This window comes from Hyposmocoma kahamanoa, unplaced genomic scaffold (genome assembly GCF_003589595.1).
Source record: "Hyposmocoma kahamanoa isolate Upper Pololo Valley unplaced genomic scaffold, ASM358959v1 102, whole genome shotgun sequence".
NCBI lineage: Eukaryota > Metazoa > Arthropoda > Insecta > Lepidoptera > Cosmopterigidae > Hyposmocoma > Hyposmocoma kahamanoa.
Window position 1 is genome coordinate 1,507,859 of NW_020653337.1, and position 17,875 is coordinate 1,525,733.

Here is a 17,875-nt window from a genome sequence, read left to right on the forward strand (position 1 = left end):
CATTTTGATAAGAGATAGTTTACTTTTAGTTTACTTTGTTAATTTCAGTTATTTTTTGAAATGAAGCAACTACATGAAATTCTAAGTGTAAGCTCCAATGGAGCGTATAAGCTTCTTGCGCGTGCTATAATCGATTCACTGCGCGTTTGCGACGCGCGTATAAAATACGCAGTGTGCATAGGCTTTTTGCCAACGACGAGACCTTCAAACGGCACTTAGGCAACCTTCAAATTAGATGTTTATAACGCAATCGCAGCGCCACTGTCGTTGCTCTTGCGCGCCTGTATTGCAGTCACAATTAATGAAGTAAGACGTAACGCGCAAACGTGTGACTCGTGTTGGATACAAGCAACCGGCAACTAGAAGCAAATATCCTATTTTCACACAACTGATGTGAAATCGATACAGTCGCCCCGGTTGCAGCAACCGCAATTTGTATGAAAATAGAATATTCGCTACTAGTTGCCGTTTCCATCCAACACAAGACAGACGTTTTCGCGGCGCCTAAGGCTCAATTTCTATTTTGGCGGAACGGAACGGGAGCGAATTTTTGTTAACGATATTGTACATTGCATAATTAACTTTATGGTCAATTGTGCCCAATAAACGTCTAGACTGAAGGCGCCTTTAGAGCTATATTTTATACCGTTTTTCATTTATGATACCGCCTGGAATTTTTGGTCAACCCAATGTTTAGACAAATTCGAAATATTATGCTCTATCTTAAAGATAATTAGATCTGTTATTTATAATCTGTCGCCGTTAGTTGAAAAGGCGCATGTGACAAACACTCAAAACCGAGAATATAATGTGTTTCAAGAAATGAATTTGAAAAATATCTACATTTCTCTTGCGATAACTTCATGCCTTATCCGCCTAGGACAATAATAAAAAAAAATTACTTGAATTGATCGTTTTTATTGATGACGGCAGTATACATAACAAAATTGTAGAAAAAATGTCAAATGCGCCCTTTCAACTAACAGCAGTATTACGCTATTAGGAAAAAAATTAACGTTACAGTACTTACAATCCTGAAAACCCTATTGAGTCTTAAAAATGCAAATACAGACCATCGTTTGTTTAACGATACGACGTAACAGAATAGTTCAATGGGTAGACAAGATATGATGTCATACTTCAAACCGTGTACAAAGTACCTGAAATTTGAATAAAATATTTAAGACATTCCATACTTCACCTTTGTGTTCATAATTTTTTTTATTAACTTTCATCCATGAGCGGGTTAATGTAATAAAACGCACATGTTTACGAGCTTATGAGGCAGAATGAATTTAATAATATTTCGATTGATTCCTTTAAGATGCACTTGATAAGAATAATTTTTCTTACGCTTTGGATCAAGAAATGCCCAGTCACTTTAGCTTTGAATCGCTCTAAATTTAACAGCAAAAAAACTCCATGTAAAAGAATTCGTCCGGGGAAATACTGCCACCATACCTATCACTGCCGCCACGTTGTAATGTGAGCATTACTCTGCCGCTGCCGCTGTTAGTGGAAAGGGCGCATGTGACATTTTTCAACAATTTTGTTATGTACACGACCGTGATCAATAATAACGGCCAATCTATCACTATTTTTATTATTTTCCTAGGTGGATAAGGTATGAAGTTACCGCAAGAGAAAAGTAGATATTTTTGAAATTCATTTCTTGAAACATTATTTTCTCGGTTACGAGTTTTTGATACATGCGCCCTTTCAAATAACGGCAACAGTACTGCGTTCCGGCTTTATATACACAACTCTCAAGGGCGCAGTGGCAGTTCCACTCAGATCTTTAAGTCTTAAGTCTTATGCATCTTGACTCGCCATTCCTATTCTTCAAACAAACAACGTAAGTTAATTTGTTTGCGTACACTTTGCATAAAAAAGCAAAACAAAATCATAGGTATCATTGATTTGTACGAGTACGTGGTCAAAAAAGTATTGTAGTAGAACAAAAGATTTGATTTTTTTTAAATTATACAAATACGAGTACAATGTGAGAAAATCCAGGTTAGGAAACCATGTCGGTTTTATACCTCTACTGTGATTATTTTGGCGTCTAAAATCTATGAAAGTTACCTTTACAGCTACCAGCGGCTACCTAAAGATGTCGCTTCATTTTTGTAATATTAAGTAGTAATCTGTCAATCAACAACCAAAGCATTTCTATCTTACTCCACCACGACACATGTCTGTCCCATGGCACAATATTATTCATCTATATTTTTTCAATTTAAAATTTTATTCAAGCTGACTAACAGCCAACTTACTAGGAACCTATCCGTCTCTTGATAATCCCGGCTTATGTGTGTAACATTGCACCTATTTTTATCAGTATTTATGTCGCTGTGTAAGATTTATATTCTTATTGAATTGTTTTAGTATGTTTATTATAGTATTCTTTTCATTATTATGACCCCTTGATTGTTCTCCATTTATTATTGTTTTAGTATTGTTGTAAGTCTGCCCCGCATATGCTAAGATGGTGACTTATTCAACGGGGCATGCGGAGTAGCATGCAATGATTGGTTGTTTTTGTCAAAGCTAATTTTTATTCTGTCTTTCTCTTTTTTTTCTCCATGTTATTACATTTTATTTTATGTATTTTTGCCTTCGTCAAATAAATTATTTTCTATTCTATTCTATATAATAATACTCACATCTTACGGGCAATGTACATGAAATGTCTAGCCTCTTTGTCCTTATAAGTTCTTGGAAGCACACATTTAACTATAATCTTGAAATAAAAACACACGTCGAGAACATACAATAAAAATATCATTATGAAAGTGTTATTTTTGAACGTTGCGTTATAAATGTCGAGGTAGCAGACCATCGATGAGATGGTAATTAAATAAACGTGCATGACTTTAGAGTGCGATTCGAAGTACTTAGCAAACCCTTTCTGGGGTAGGAAATGAAGAATTCCCAATTTAAGATCTATTCCCACAGGCTTCTTGTTAAGAAACTCATAGTCAGGCTGGAATCCTTCAACGCCAACGATAAAATTCTATAAAACAGAAAAGATATTGTTATTACGTAATATATTCAGAATATAAACATTATTATTATTATTATTAATACAAAGATCGAACACTCAGAAAAAATTTCTTCTATCCGGTCGGATTCGAACCGACGTCTTCTTGCATACCGTGCCCGACGCTATACACCAACTAAGCCACGGAACGAACCAACGGACCTCACGTATTTTTCTATGTGCTTGCGTCGCGTCTTTGTATTTTGGTTCTTTCAACGACTTTTTAGTCGTAGCGCCATCTATGAGAAATCTATGAAAGATTTATCACCCAGTTAGTACCTTTACAGCTACCAGTCCTGGCGAGAGATGTCGATATTCACTGTATTAATTAAATTATTATTGAATCGATATTCAATTCTATTTTGTGAAATTACTCCACTAGTTTGTTATAATTATTAATACAAAGATCGAACACTCAGAAAAAACCACCAAAATACAAAGACACCACGCAAGCACATAGAAAAATTCGTGAGGTCCGTTGGTTCGTTCCGTGGCTTAGTTGGTATATATAGCGTCTGGCACGGTATGCAAGAAGACGTCGGTTCGAATCCGACCGGATCGAAGGAATTTTTTCTGAGTGTTCGATCTTTGTATTAATAATTATAACAAACTAGTGGAGTAATTTCACAAAATAGAATTGAAAATCAATTCAATAATAATTTTATTATTATTATCGTTGTTAGTACGAGTTGGGAGTGGTCCTATTATACCTCTCAGAGCACGCAACGAGCACAAAGCTTAACCACCATCAGCACCAAAGTTTACGCCAGAGGTTCCCAAACTTTTTGGCGCACCACCTGCTTAGGCAAGATAAAAAAATTCCAACGCCCACCATCACAAAAAATAATTGAAAACACGTATTTTTTACATTATCTTAACACAAAAATTCACAAGGAAAAAAATTATATATAAGTATGTAATGTAATGTAGTTTATATAGATAATTGTTTTTTTTTTCAAAGTCAAATAATCATTTATTCCATAGGTAACATTTTTACACTTGAACGCGTATTTTTTTACGCTGACATCCCCGAGAAGAACGAGCAAGAAACTCTATTGCTCTTTTCAAATAAACTTAAATGCTATGGAATACACTTTGAATCATAATTGTGTGGAATCTAGACTCTTGTTGTTTTTCCATACATTTTTAACTAAAACATACTCTTCAATTTTGTAATATGACTTTTCAATTAAAATACTTTTAATGTAAATTTTAAACTTAGGAAATGATAATATATTCTCCGGAATCTTATTGTAAAAAACTATACCTACTGTTCCCCATAAAAGAATCGTTTAACTTAGTTAAACGAAATCGTGGTACCATGAGTTTGGACTTTAAAGGCGGTAGAACCCCCTGGAAGCTCCTACCGCCTCCCTAGGACTCATCAACTCCCACTGTGGGTCACTATGGTTTAGGCCATAGTCCGCCACGCTGGGCCAATACAGGTTGGGGACTTAACATGTTTTTTTTTTATAAAATTTAAGTGCGCATTTGACCTCCATCTCACCTGATGGAAAGTGACGATGAGGTCGACGACGGAGCATTCACACCTAAATAATGCCTATTCACTCTCGCCTTATAAATGTTCGCAATATAAATGTGGATCGTGCGAATCTTTGGAATATCCACAACCTAGGGGTGGACCCCAAACCTACGCCTAGTCCCTCGGTGATGGAAAGGGGAAGGCGGAATTAAATCGTGTAATTCCATCGCACACTCTCCGCGATTTGAGTGAGTGAGTGACTCCGTTTTCCGAGGGTTGTGTAAACCTTCTTCTACGTGTAGGTTTCATAATGATATTTCCCTTCATCGAATAGTTCATGATAAATGTCACACATAAATTCCGAGAAACTCCGAGCTGCGAGCCTGTGCTCGAACCCATGGCCTCTGCTTTAAAGGCAGTAGTTCAAACCATTTCCACGCAACCATCTTTCTAAATCTTAATTATGTTCTAGTAAAAATGTACAACGCATGCGTGTGTAGTGTGTGTTTTATTCACATTTTAGTATACGTGTGGCGTACATTGTGTACATTCTTCGACATGCAGATTTCAATACAATGTTTTACTTAACTGTTAACGAGAGGCATTGTTACTAGACATTGAGGAATGTACGTTACTTAGAAATTTTTTGTAGCAGTAGACCTCCTTGTGAAAGAGTTCGTCCAGGAAAGAACAGCCACCTAAACTATTTCTGCCGCCAAGCAGTAATGTAATCACTGCTGCGTTCCGATTTTGAAAGGTAACGGTTCTGGTGAAATTACAAGTAGGTGCATAACACTTGTTAACTTACGTCTCAGAGTGGCGGGCGTGGTGGCAGTGCCCCTCAGATCTTTTGTGATTTAAAGCTCTGAATGACATTGCATCTGTTATGGACAGACGTGTCGCTTACCACACGGTGCACGACTTGTTCATCGCCTCACTTGATATCATAAAAAAAAATTAAGACATAGTGTCCTACCGAGACAGGTATTCGAAACATCTCGTTTAGCTCTTGCAGGCATTTTCTATCTGTTTCAAATAAATATTGTAAATGATAAATGTATTCAAATGTATATTTACAAAGAGCAACTCTTACAGATTCTTGCTCATTCTTCTCAGGGAAATCTGCCTTACGTATGAGCAGTAGAGTTTAATCAGTATGACTATTTCAAGTGTGTATTGTTTACTTATGAAATAAAGATAATTGACTTTAACTTTGTTAACTTCTTAACTGATAAGCAATTGTCGTCTGGGCTACCACCGCTCGTCCTAATACATCGAAGTTGACCATATAGTGCGTACAAACCTCTTTTTTGGGGCGCAACAAGTCCAACTGCATCTTAACGCTGGGAAAATCGCTGGTGATGCGGTAAAACTTATCCGTGTTGAGCATGAGCAAGTGCACGTTCGTGCGCGCCACGAAAGCATTCAAGCTCCGCAGTGTTGTCACCTCTTCTAAATTGCCGAATATGCTGTTGGCGACACAAATATTTTAATATAAAAATGTGGTAACCCGGTCCTCTTCCAACGTTCAACTTTAATATTGTAATATGTGTGTGCAGTAATAAACGTATAAAACAAATTATCTTTATTCTTTTACGTAAGGCTTCCAACATTTGTTCTTCGAGCCAGAAAAGTTTCAGATTTTTGTGCTAAATAAGAAATATCTCCTTTGTAGCATTGCGGCGACAACGGCGTGCACCTTCGAGTTTTTTGTACGGCGATTGGCTGCAAGCGAGTCAACTTTGTCCGCATCATCGCGACAAAGTCTGTGTGCGCATTGACAAACATACCTGACACCTTACAGTGGCGAGGAAGGCCCTTGTGGCGACTAAAAGATCGCACACTATTAGAGCGAACGAAGTTCGCACTGGTTTTGGGCGAATGATTAATAACGCGGTTTCCGCCACTAGTCGGGAACGTTCGTGAGATGCACCGAAGTTGAGACTTCGGCCGCCGTCGTGAACTCCGCCGCTGGCCATTGTTTTGCTCGCTCTGACGCTAGACGCACGCTCGCATTGCCTTTAAAATTTACCGTTATCGCCGCCATTACGTGAATAAATGGTGTTTAGTATTTTGCACATAGCTTGCGCTTATTGCCATCCGTTCCATGCCTAGCTTTCCACACTGAACTGTATCTTCTGTGCCTTTCGTGCTGTAATTGTAAAAGTGTATAGTGTCTTATTGTAATTAAACAGCGTAAATCGAACTTGACTGTTTTCTTTGTGTTCCGGACTATAAACTGTAAATTGCTGTGACTCGCATAGTGTACAACCTAAACCCTTAAACGTGAAAACCGCCCAGTTACGACGCCTTTATGTACATTAATAGCGAATCTGAATTCTACTTACTAGCCAACAACATTTAAATTCCTCTGAATAATACAACCGCGCGGGTCGCCGCGTAGACCAAAATCAAGCCAGTCTCGCCCGCGTGCCCGAGACACTCATTTAAGTTAAAACATAAAAGCTTTAAAAATTTATTTATAAATAGAATGTATAATAATAACAATAATAACGCTCACACTCAACAACAACAATTCGTGTCCAATAAATGCGCTCTTACTGAAATTACAGGCACATAGGACTTGTCAACTTACGTCTCAGGGTGACGGGCGTAGTGGCAGTGCCCCTCAGACCTTTGCGGTCTAAGAGTGGCACTGTAACTGTCATGGACAGGCGTGTCGCTTCCCACCAGGTATTATAAAATTTTCACCTTCCCCGAGTCAATGCACCCATACTGAAATCTTCTTCTGGGTCCCTGATTTCTATTAGGCCGTAATCGACGAAGTACATCTCCGCGATGACGTCGTCCCGCTCGATGAGTCGCGTGCCTCTTACCAAATACACACTGTGCACTGAACGGCCTACCAGCCTTAACAGCGCGTGGTCCTGCTGCAGCACAGGACACTGCCAAATATAAAAAACGAGATGACAAGAGGTATTTCTTGACAAAATCAGAATATCAAAATGCACCGAGGACATCCGACTCCACTGCCATTCCAATTAATATTATAAACAGCAACAAAAACCCATGAAGGCTTACCTTGCTGAATGTTCCTCCGTAGATGTGGAGGATAGCGTCGGTGCGCAGAGTTATCTGATCGCAAAGTTTCAGAACGCTGCGGTAGTCAACGCCCCCCATCTTGTCCCAACTGTATGTGTAATATTCATACACCTCCCTGACGACAAAGCACTAAGCTCGTTAAAAGAAAATAAATAAAATAGAACCAAAATCATTTATTTCTTTTTTTTATTTGGTTATGTAGCAATCAGCCTTAGGTATGGTATCATTTTTTGACGAAATGCACCGTACATTGAACGCATATTCAAAGCTCAAAAAAGATGTATTCGGGTTATACACGGTTTGAAAAAAACAGATAACTGTAAACCACATTTTAAAAATTTGAAAAAACTGTCTCTACCATGCTTATAGCATATATTTGAATTTCACTTTTCGTAAAGCGTCATCTTTATTTGAATTCGTCACACGGCCGCCCCGTTCAATAAACTGAAAACTTGATCTTGTAAAACTACTCTACTTCAAAAGAGTGCAATAGTAATGACTACGAAGGTCTACAACAAATTTCCACGTGATATTAGGAATTGCAATGATTGTGCAGAATGTAAGAAATTATTATTTAATTACCTGAATGACATGACATTGTACAATATTGAAGAATTCTTATAAAATTTGCATTTCATATTAAATCTGTTATTGATTATAAAAATTATTAAAGCTACAAGTTCTTACTCACTGATAGAAATAGAACGCATACTTCCCGATATGGTGGAAAAAAGATATTTATACCGTTGTACGCGGATAGATTCCAAAGCAAAGAATCAAATATGAGAAGACCTAAATGTGGAAAATATGAAACAGTGATCAACGGCCTGCAAAAACTATAATTTATGGAGGGAATATTTGTGCACTTTTATGAGGTACACGCTGGTCAATTTCCGCCGGAAGTAAAAAATGTTCGAAATTCAAATAAATAAGATGACCACCCATACAAGTTTCAAAGTCTCCTATCACGGAAACTATTAGAGCTAGGTAGGAGGTGCTCGAAGGAATGTCATAGAGATTAATAGTGGTCAACTGCCTGGGTTAAAAAAAACAAGATGGCGAATTCAAAACTTGCTTCGATCCGGCTGAAAATTGGTATGCAAGGGTCTTTAGGAGTCCTTAACCATAATTTGGGGTCAAGTGCTTCTTTTCGCCTTTTTTATATGGCTGTCATATAAGCGTTTTTTTCGTCAAAAGTTGTTGCCGAAACGGACTTGCTCTGATTCGACTGAAAATTACACAAAAATACCAAAAATCTGCTCTCGCAACCTTGCCACCCAGTTCTGAATATAAGAGAAGACTATGTGTTGCTGTTTCACAATTTAGAGCAAATTTCGCGCAAAGACAATTTCGATTTAGAGGTCGCTTTCTATATAGGAACCTTAACAAGAATGTAGACATTATAAAATTGAATAGATTCACATTAAAAAGAACAGTAACTTATATTGTCGAAACTGAACTATGAACAAACTGAAAAACTTTTACATCCAATACAATGACAAATGCGTAGGTAAACCACACGCACACGCGCACACACATGCACACGCGCACACACACGCGCACACGCAAAAGCACACACACACACACAAACACATGTGAGCACATAACAAATTCTTTAAGTACTAAAAAATATATATTAAAATAAAGCAATACTCTAACAATAATAATAATATAATAACAGGTTTACTGATATTACTAGTGTTAATACTTACGTCCTAAAATTTGCTACCATCTGCCTTACTCGTTATATAATAATACATACTTCAATTGTGATACATTGATTGGGAAGGTACTGCTTCCCAAGATACAGGTTCGCCTAGTTTGGGAGATAGGGTGATAATGTGTATGTACTTGCTCTTGTATGAATAGAAACATTTCATTTCATTTGTGATACGCAATGGTATACAGGCAGTACAACTCCTTGGGCAAGAGTTCTCCCATGTACTGCCGCCATACCTATTTCAGCTGCCAGGTGAAAGGCGAGCTTTGCTACGCTCCAGTTTTAAAGAGTAAACAATCGAAACCTGCATGATTTCGTATAATAGGTTGACAACACTGATGTAATCACAGAATTGAAGGTACTCGTACTTTTGGAGTTGCATGCTTAGTTTCTCTTGCCGCATGTATCTAGTCACGTCCCGCATATGATCCTGGAACGCGGCGAGGGCTTGGTTGACATTAGCTCGGATACTTATAACTCGCACCGAGAAGTACGTTATTATCATTGTACCTAAAAATCAAACCAATCGTTATAATAGCAAAAAAATTGTTATTTTTATCAAAATTATGTACAGAGATGGGGAAGCACTCGTATTTTACCGTGCGTACAGATCTGGCGAATGCGCCGCGAACGCGCTGCATGTTAGACGTTTGTCGATCGTGATCGATCGAATGAAAATGATTCAAATAGCACCTGTGACCCAATAACCTGAGTTACTAGATTCGCCTTTATCGCTATAATTTTAGAGATTATTCACAGTATTATTGTTGTCTCGTTCACTCTCACGTGAAGTCCCCACACACGACACGGTTCGCCTTCTAACTCTTCGTTCGGGTCGAACATTTGTACGATAGAGCGTTCGTTCGATCGAACCAAAAGGTCAAGCAATCGATCAACGAGTTAACGCAACGAGTCAACAGATCAACGGATCAATGAGTCTATCAATCATTCATCCTACCTACTCCGTGACGTAGTGTCAGTTACGTGGTAATTTTGTAAGTTTAGTCTATTTTTCGGTATATTGTGATTATTTATGAGTGCACTAGCTAATATTAAAATATGAATGAATAATAAATTTTATTTTTGTTTCGTAGGTGTTACTTGTGTGTGGTTTATCATTTAACTTTATACACACTACCCATCAGCAGGAAAGAATGAAAGCTAATATATAATTTGACACTTTTAAACGCCATATGGAAGTATCGTGAGCGACGAGTGACCCGCTAAAAGATCGAACTTATGATCGAATCATTTACCCCGATCACATTGGGCATGGGTCATGATCGACCCGGGTTATCAAAAATGATCGACCGACACAGGTCTACTACATGTGCGTTGCGAGCGCGCTGTGCAATTCCATAGATTTGGATACTAAATCTATGCGCAATTCATATTTATCCCAAAATTTGGAAATTACCCAGCGGTTTAAACACACCGCGCCGCCCTCTGCCCTGACAGGCGCTTATCGCGGCCGGATCTGTGTCAAATTTTCTCTACCTGTTCTTATATTTTATTCAAATTAATTTATAGCGCGCGGATTGCGGAACGCGAGGGGCGAAACCACCTCACCTCCTTAAATCTACGGTCGCATTGAAATACCTCGCCTTAAAAGTACAACCTCAAATGGCTCAAATTAATTCCGCATAACTGTGGAAGCGTTGAATCAATTGATTAATACACGGTGTGAAAACACGATTACCTAAAAATTTTCACGATAGGAAAGAAAACAAACTTACCTCGAAATTTTAGAAGAAAACCGCTGTATTCAATATGTATTTTACATATACCAATGATTTTTTTATATCAACTGAACTAAACAGAACACATATAGTATACGACATACATTTCTCAAAAGGGTTTAATTTTGTTTGTAAAAAAATCTGAAATAAAGCCCGTGTCTTTCTCGACCTGAGCAATCACAGAGAAGCCGCAATGTATTACTAACCATGAGGCATACACTCGGTTGCATATTTGCTGTCTCGAAATCCATACAAAACAAAAATAATTATTTTTAAAATACATTACGCATCTTCTGATTACAAAATCACTTTCTTATGCATTTTTCACGTTTTCGACTGGTGTTTATGTACGATAACGGTCGAGCGCATTCTGAAGTGTAGCAGCGGCCAAGTAAACGAAATTTACTTACTTTGGGCACGCGAAGTACGTACAATTGAGGCGTCTATCTAGATATGTGCGCGCCATTGACTTACAAATAAATGGACGACGGGTTTAATACAAAAACCACGAAAGAAATGTCCCAAGTCAACCTATTTAAACGTAGTGACATGTCAAATAATATGAAAAAGCTAAAACGTTGAATTTAAATTGTAATGTCATCGCAGTACTGTCTAATTTTGCTTGCTTCGCTGTCAGTCGAACAAACGAAGACTAGAGCGTGAATGACGCTCTGTATACGATTTTAACGCCCTATAAGTTCGGACACTTTTTAGTGCGGACCCGACGTCCATATAATTGTAAGTCAACGATCTAGCCATTATAATTTTACTTTGGAAAGTAAGTTACTCCTACTGAACCTTGCAGGGTTTTGGTTTAAGACGAGAGAAAATCATTTTTTATTATTAAAATTTGAGTCGCGATAAATGTTAGCAGACCCCCGCTTCTGAGACATTCGCCCGATCTAAGAATTTTCACTAACTCAGGCGCCCCGCAATACTGTACTGCATTTCGCGCGCGTAAATTGTCAAACCAAAAGACTGTATTGCTGTGTACCGTGTTATGTCAAAATAATCTCTAAATTTTAAAGCTTACAGTGTATTTTAGTTCTTAATATCTCATTCAAAAACACTAATACCGCCAAAATTGAAATGTCAGGGTACAGATTAGGCCTAGAGAAATGAGCGCTGTCAAATCAAAAACACTGTAAGTGACTTTACAGTGTATTGGTTGAACAAGGCAGCAAACGGGTAGGTTGGTGTAAGATGGCGCACCTTTCAAACAACTAGCCACAAAAAAATAAAAATAAACACTATCAAAATCAACTGTATTTATTTTTGAGCTTTGACTAATTGGTAATAAAAATGTAATTATAAAAAGATCTCAACTTGTATCGTTAGGTGAATGTAAACCAAAAATTAGAAAATAAGAAATACGCACTTTTACACAACCCTGAGAGTAAGGTGACGCAGCAAAGTTGATAAGATGGCGCAGCTTAGACATTGTCATTTTTACATCAATTATTGAAGACATAATGACACCTTTAAATACAACAACTCTAAGATATACTATAGACTTCTCATGCCACCCTTCCTGACAAACAGAGTATTCAATCTAGTCTTCTCCAATAGGTTCCTTAGATATTTCATGACACCCAGCACATGTCCAAACCTTCTTTGTTTCACTTTTCTTTGGTGCTTTGAAAGATTTTGCATTAGCATTAACATTGCATTAGCCTTCTCAACGCGGATTCTGGCATTCGCAAAGATTTTGCCTTGTGTGTTTCTGCTATAACAGAAGGTGCCCATGGTTGTTTATCACTCTTCCTTTCGGAGTCCAAATCCCAAACATTCAAATAATGTTTTATAAGTTGGCGCGCGCCGTCTTATGGTCTATCCACACATATCCGTGCCGTGCCCGGGACGTGGACGGGCCGTGCTCCGTCACCAGCTAAAAAATAGCGTTGCGTTTATTTTTTATGAACTCGTTCACACATGTCCGTGTCCGGGCCGGCGCTGGGACGGGCCCGCAGTTCATACAAACTAGCACGCCCCGGCCACGTCCCGGGCACGGCCCTGATGTGTGTGGATAGTCCTTTAAACAACCACTCAGTGCGCGTTACAGTTACAAATTTTGCTTTAGTTAAGACATTGAAATGCTAACACCATCTTTTATAAGAAGTCGAAACTTTTTCGTTTGTTAAGCCAATGTTAAAGACTTTTTTGGTCAATAATCAAGTCGAAGAAAATGTGGCTATATTTAGAATAACATTAATTTCAAATGACGATAAAATTAGATCAAAAGTAGTTAAAATCTGTGAACTTACCTGGAAGCAGCGTTTCGTATCCAAATTGAATATTTTTTTGGAAGAACGTACCGGTATAAAAACTCAACAAAATACGACTGAGGTTAGACGCGAACCTCACTCCAAAATCAGCCAATCACTAATGCGCCAACTGATCGCCCGCTTCATCTTACACCAACCTGCCCTATGTCGACTTCCTTCAATATCATGCAAGTGGCATTACCTACGATCACCCCCACGTATATGATTTGATTAAGAGTCACGGAACTTGCGTTGAAAATATTGTATCCAGTAGATGTGGTCTCGTACACCACCCAGAAGTAAGCTGCTAAATAAAAATTCCACGACGATCCGGTTATGTTGAATCGAACTGCAAACAAAACAACAATAGGAAATGAAACTATTTTTCCGGATTTAAATCGCGTATATTTGTTTTTTGAAACAAACCAGTTATGTCTAATATAAATGCAAACAACTTGAAGACTGTAACCTCAGTCAACCGTGACCATGGGATCTGTAAAGGGCCCGAAACGTCGGTTTGTTTGAAAAAACAAATATACGCGATTTAAATCCGAAAAAATAGTTTCATTTCTTATGTGTAACAATCGCGAAAACCTAAGAAAACAACAATAATTACCAACTATAGTCGATTTTTAATTACATATATCTAATAGACTGATGTTTAACGAGTGGCTAGGTTTTGATGAAAGTTAAATTTTATTACACAGGATCAAGTTCACAAGACTTAGTCAGAACTTCAGACGATCATCAAGGTTCTATTCTATTATACTCAATTCATGGCAATATGTGTTTTAAAAGGGAAACTAAGAGAATTACTGTGTTATAGCAACACATTAAAACCATAATCGCCTAATGGATTGACTACCGCCTTTCAAGCAGAGGGCTATGGGTTCAAATCCGGAGGATCGCACCTCGAATTCAACTGAAAATCGGCGTGTGGGGATCTCTATGGGTGTTTAATAATAATTTGCGGTCAACATTCACTTTTTGACATTTTTCAATACGGCCGCCATTAAAGAACTACGAAATTTTTTTTAAAGTCATTAGTGCCGAGCCCGCGGTCCAAGGTTTATCGGAGGGCGAGGCCCGAAGCGTCCGCACATACGGAGGTTCTATTACGAGCGCAAGATCTCACAATTATTCCAACTGTAAGGCACATTTCTCGATGTAGTGGAAATGAGATATTTATAGCGTTGTTGTATCTCAACCGTCTCTCTGTTACATTCTTTTTTCTTAGAAACTATGCCAAAGAGAACTGTTTACGGAAACAAAATGCCAGGCAATCACACCAAATTTCTGGTCTCAACTCAGGGAATTTCCTGTACTATGAGTACCAGAATAACGATAACTCTGAAGGCAATACCTAGAATACCCAGACCAGAACCAACTTAAAAATCTTTGTTTAATAAATTGGCTCAAATCGGGTATCGAATCTGGAACCTCCTCATCAAGCGCTCATAGTACTAATCGCTGTGCCACCGAAGAGCATAAGCACACCCCGTAATCTGAACCCGACCACGCGCCTCAGGCCGAACCCGACCCCACCGTAGGTCCCCACAGTAGGGCTCGTACAATATATGATAAGTATACTTACAAACATTCTTGTTCTGAATCAACCAGCTGGTATTATTCTCTTTCTTCAACTCAAATACAAAGTACCCTCCTTCCGGAGGCGCATACATGTTCCCAGAATCCATCACCACTGCTGACGTCGTCGCATTCAGCAACGCCATGAACAGCGGCAGGCCTTTAATGCTGCAAGTAAAAGTACGCACACAAAAATTGACCATATTCACACGGGATTCCTTAAGCGGGTCAGGAAAATCGATTACTTAATAGATACATCGCTCTCATACAAAATCGAAAATATAGCGTAGGCGCTATAATAGCCTACTAAATCTGACATATGAAACCAGACGCTTACTATGAGGAAAAAGGAACCTAAGCACGTGCTCACAGAGGTAACAATAACGTTGCCCGCCGTGTGCAGTCGTGCGGAACCGAATGCTGAGGTTGTACAAGGATTGTTATATAAATGAAAGACTTGTCCAGGCGCTTGCAGTGTCGGCGGCACACTCAATTGTAGGCACTGAGCCCTGCCTTTATGTCCATGCAATAAGAACGAGAAAAACGTTGCGCGTTTCGTTTCAACATAACAGAAAGATTTTCTAACCGGCTTAATGCGATTCCATGTCGATGATGATTCCCTAATACTTGCTCATGTTTTGACAACTTCAGTGGCCCAACGGTTTGCACTTTGAGTGTTTTATGTGGAAGTCCCGGGTTCGATTCCCGGTAGGACCAATTTGTGCCCAAAGTGCCCTCGAGGTAATTCAGTTACTCTGATACTCATAGTACAGGGAAATCTCTAGTTTGAGATCAGGTTAGTTTTTTCCCAGCTCAGCAGCTGGTTTTACCTACGTTTACATACTGAAATCAACTAAATAACTGCGGTACGGTGTGAATCGATGTTAAGGGTGCGTTGGTTGGAAGGTTAGGTATTTCCTTTGTCGCGAAAATGCACATAGAAAGAGCATCGAGCCGAGCAAGTAGTCGAGACGGTTGTAGCGGGCGGCCTCTCAATCGAATATTAGCAAAAATGCAGGTGAAATCATATAGTGATTCGCCGACGTATTACAAGACTACCCACGAACGCAAAATAATGAAAGATTGTTAACATTATTTACGAACAGTTGTTATCATATCAGCCGGAAAACGTCCACTACTGAAAATAGGCCTCCCCCAAAGGTTTCCAGACAAGCCCGTCAGAAGTGACGTGCATCCTTCGGCTACCCGACGCCCTTGCCAAGTCTTCCGTCCGTCTGCAAGGGGCCGCCCCAGAGAACGCCTTCCGGTTCATGATTTCCATTCGAGAATCTTTTATTTATTTATTTTTTTTTTTCGAGAACCTGCCCCAACGACCGTTAGTTGTAAGAGCTATGGACCCTGCCTAATGACACTTCAACTTGCTAATCCTTTGAGCTTTGTCAGTGACTTTCGTTCTTATACGGATCTCCTTATTTCTGATGCGATCACGCAGGGAAATGCCATAGTAATTGACCACGTCTCAGAGCCGTAGGTCATCACTGGCAACACGCACTGCTCGAAGACCTTTGTAAAGAAAACCTATTTCGTCTTCTTTTATTCTACACCAACTTTCTGATATTTCAGGATTACAATTTACCCTTATTACTATTGTTATACCTAGGATTAAATAAACGCTTACATGAGAAGAATATCCTGTCTTTCGATGTACGCGGAGAGCGTGTTGAACGCGCTGGGCAGCCGATACAATTGAACCAACCGGTTGAACATCAAGTACTGTATTGTTCCCAAGATCCGGTAGAGTATCTTCCCTCCGTAGTACCGCTCTAATAGCAAAAAAAGACGCTTTACACATTGGAGGACACAACTCGATAACGATAATGGGAATGAACCTAAATGCGAAGCCCTATTAACAGAGTAGTACCATAGGATAATAAAGACTAGTAAGACAACTCCCGCCGGTTCAAGTATAGGGTTAACAATAATAACAATAATATCGCGGGTGCCATAGACACACAAACCGCAAATTAGACCCAAACTCACGAAAGAAAACTAATAGTGCATTGCATATTATTTATTACTATAATTCCCCAACAACAACGAGCACAACAGCAAAAGTTTCATTTTATCACTACATTTTAGAGCACACAAACAAAAACAACGCAAAAAATCTTTAGAAGCCATTTTCGCAAAACCACAGATTACTTAATAGTTAACTACGTAACAGATACATGAATCTCATATCAAAATCGAAAATACCTACGGTATAATAGACCTGTAGTTACAACCTGTAGGTTGTAAACACATTTTTTCTTTAAATGTGTTCATCAGTTTGCCACGAGAACACTTCTCGTGGTATACTGAAATAACCTTTGTTAAATACAGTACTTACGTATTTATATTTTTATACCAACATCGCGGAACGGTATCTCGACTATGGGAGTGAAAGATCATGAAATATAATTGAAATGGTGAACAATTCTGACCTTGAGTCGCTCTTGTTCGAACAACCATAAACACAAACATAAACACGCCTACTACTTGATGTAATTTTTAAACAGAATGTCGCGTGAGACGACTCGCTGTACCGCCTTTAGTTAAAAGGGCGCATGTGACAAAAGCTCAAAAGCGATAAAATAATGTTTAAAGAAATTAAATTTAAAAAATATTTACTTTTTTCTTGCGATGACTTCATACCTTATCCACTTAGGAAAAAATGAATATAGTGACAGATCGGCCTTTTTTACTGATCACGGCTGAAAACATAAAAAAATTTAAAAAATGTCACATGAACCCGTTTAAGTAACTGCGGCAGCGCTCTATACAACGCGTTCAAGGCGCACGGTGGGCGTGCACACATCCTCACCTGTCTTATTATACTATGGTAGTGCAGAGTAATAGATGGCGCTGATTTTATTTTAAAAATTCTTGATCAAAATCAAAACATTTTCTGACCGGCTCAAGCAGATTTCGCATCGGTGAATGATTTAATTCTTTTTTTTTTTTTTTTTTTTTTTT